Below are 3,123 nucleotides of genomic sequence, written 5' to 3'. Positions count from 1 at the left end.
TGAACAAAAGAAAGAAAGTCAGAGCTACCTCTACTTTTTTGTGTGTTTTGAATTTCACTGGGAGTGGGTAATGAGGAGGGGTTTGGGAAAGAACAATGCAATACTTCCCCCTAAAGCTTTATACAAGATTAAGTAAATTATCATTTCTTCTCTTCAAACAGGGCTGGCTCCTTCCCGGGAAGCGCCAACATCTGTTTAAAGAGAACATCTGTTTAGGCAAGTGGAAATATTGGGAGATAAGCTGCTTACTCAGACTGTTAGGACATAATGAAGAAATCACAATAAATTGGAAAATTAAGATTAGGATCTGGGCATAATTAGCAGTTCTTAAGGTGCCAAGTGCTGTATTTTTGAACACATAATGAGCTTGGAAGTTCCTAATGATTGTCAGCAACTCCAGCTGATAGCAGCTCAATAATTAGTTCAGAAACATTTACTAGGTAGTGAGGAATGGGTTTGTTTATTTTTAATTAAAGATTTTATTTATTTAGTCAAGAGAGACAGAGAGAGAGAGGCAAAGACATAGGCAGAGGGAGAAACAGGCTCCCTGTGGGGAGCCAGATGCGGGGACTCAATCCGAGGACACTGGGATCACACCCTTAGCCCAAGGCAGACACTCAACCACTGAGCCACCCAGGTACCTCAGGAACAGGTTTACTTTAGGGTTAGTCCTTACAATTGAGCACACACTAAAATTTCATCAGCATGTATAATTTCCAGGCGTAATCCACCATAACTCAGGTCACTGTCAGCAGAATATGAGGATTTTTATATTACTGAGTAGTATGAGTGACTACTTTAAATATATGTAAATGTGTGTCATGAGTTCAAAGACAGCAATGATAACAAAAGCATTTTTATAGCTTTGTCATTTTCTAAAGTCACACAAGTATGATCTTCCCTGTTTCCTACAAACTGAGGCAGATTAGCCATTCAATCTCTCCATTTTAAAATGAGGAAACATCTCAAAGTAATTAAAGTTATTTGAATCAGCTATAGAGCTTAAGGTCATCACATTATCAAAATTTTAACACTGTAAAGGAATTAGAGGCATTATTCAACATATTTCCAAACCAGATTTCAACATACTTCCCAACCCTTTCCCACAAAATACACACACACACACACACACACGCATGCACTCTTACTTAAGGCTAAAGCTCTTTACTGAATTTTTAAGAAAACCTCAAGTTCTGCTATGCCAGAACTCTAATTTCCTCCTTTCAATCAACCCAAAGAGATAAATTTAATCTGTCATAAATTCTTTCAAACAGTGTGGTTTTCAAGTTCCAAATTGGAATAAAAGATAACATTTTCTTAAAATATTAATAATTTAAGAATTTATATTGATAAAAGATGTTTGTTTATAAAGAGAAATGAGTAAATTCCAAGACAACAGACTATAAGGCTTATTAAGGCTAAAATTCTAGGTTTTCAATAATTCCAAAAAACTGCTTTTCTCATTCTTTGCAACAGAAAGCCTAATGTACAGACAAGTCCAAATAGCAGTAAGAAACTATCCAATTTCTCCCCTGTGATTTGTCCAATGTCAGCAGAGAAGAATGGCCTAACTGGTCCAGCTTTAGGCATTGCTTCTTGCATTGATAATGATGTTGCTGTATAACCTAAATGCAGGGTTACCTGAGTACCAGTCCATCTAAAGTGATAGCAGCTTCTACCCAGAATCACTGATGTGGCCATTGCTATTTTAGCATTTTGTCAGAAACATCTGCACCACAAGGAAGAGCCCCTGCTGAGTTCCCTGCAGGCTGTGTCCAAATAATGAAGCTCTTCATTGGAAACATGCCCAAGAAGGCCACAGAGCAGAAGATGTGCTCACTCTTTAAGCAGTATGGGAAGGTGCTAGAATGTGGCATCACTAAGAACTATCACTTTGGAGTTGCTTGGGTGGCTCAGTCCATTAAGCCCCTGACTTTGGTTTGTTTTTTTTTTTTTTAAGATTTTATTTATTTATGAGAGAGAGGGGAGCGGGGGGGGGGGGGGGGCAGAGACATAGGCAGAGGGAGAAGCAGGCTCTATGCAAGGAGCCTGACGCAGGGCTCGATCCCAGGACTCCGGGATCATGCCCTGAGCCAAAGGCAGACACTCAACCGCTGAATCACCCAGGCGTCCCTGATTTTGGGTTTCCACTCAAGTCATGATCTCAGGGTTCTGGGATAGAACCCCACCCTGGGTTCCACACTCAGCATGTAGTCAGTTTGGGATTCTCTTTCTCTGCCTCTGCCTCTCCCACTCTTGCTCTCTCTCTGTCTCAAACAAATAAATAAATCTTTAAAGAAATAAAAAAACTTATTTGGGCATGTGGAGGACAAGATGGCAGCAAAGGATCTGTACACAACCTCTACCCTACAAACTGCACAGGGTGGACATCAATGTGGAAGCCACCAAGAAAAAGAGCAAAAACACCAGAGTTGCATGTGGGCAACATTAGCCCCACCTCTATTAACAAATAGCTTCAGGCGAAGTTTGAGGTGTGTGGTTTAGTCGTCAAATGTGACATTGTGAAAGATTATCCCTTCCTACACATGAACTGGGTAGAGGACGCAGTGGAGGCCATCAGGGACTTTGACAACACAGAATATCAAAGTGGGATGTGTGTGGGCTGAAATCCTGAGCTACGGTTGTATATGAGAATATACCATTCATGGTATCCTGTCTCTGGGACGTTCTTGGCTCTGTAAGTTCAGTTCCCTCAGAACTGTGGACCTTAATTTACATTGCTAAATTCAAACCACTTCTTCCTTTCCTCTGCTCTGCCCATTTTCCTGTTCTTCTTGTTCTTCAATACTTCCATAGTTTCCCATTTATGTTCTTTTCTCCCAGCATGCCTCATTGTGTGCAGAAACTGTGGTGGGGGATGTGCTGTCTTCCTGCTTACTGTTTCTAGTGGATGTTGGACTTGGGAATGACCTTGATGAGAGCATCACTACTCTTGAGTCTTTTTGGCCCAAAGACTTGTGGTAGATAGACACATAAAGTTGGATCACTTTTTTTTTTTTCCTGATGAAATAGTTTTTCAACTTAAAAAAGAAAGTGATAGAAAATATTTGCAAAAGAATTTTAATTAGTCAATAGATTTATTAACCACTTAATAAGTGTCCT

At 40.1% G+C, this 3,123-nt stretch overlaps 1 pseudogene; it reads left to right on the top strand.

Annotated features, from left to right (window-relative positions):
• Positions 1-1,782: 1,782 nt before the first annotated feature.
• LOC112933623 (RNA-binding protein 4-like) lies at positions 1,783-2,627 on the top strand (annotated as a pseudogene).
• Positions 2,628-3,123: the final 496 nt, after the last annotated feature.

This window comes from Vulpes vulpes, chromosome 4, assembly GCF_048418805.1.
Source record: "Vulpes vulpes isolate BD-2025 chromosome 4, VulVul3, whole genome shotgun sequence".
NCBI lineage: Eukaryota > Metazoa > Chordata > Mammalia > Carnivora > Canidae > Vulpes > Vulpes vulpes.
The sequence above is the reverse complement of the archived record's forward strand: the minus strand, read 5'-3'. Positions and strand labels throughout refer to the sequence as shown.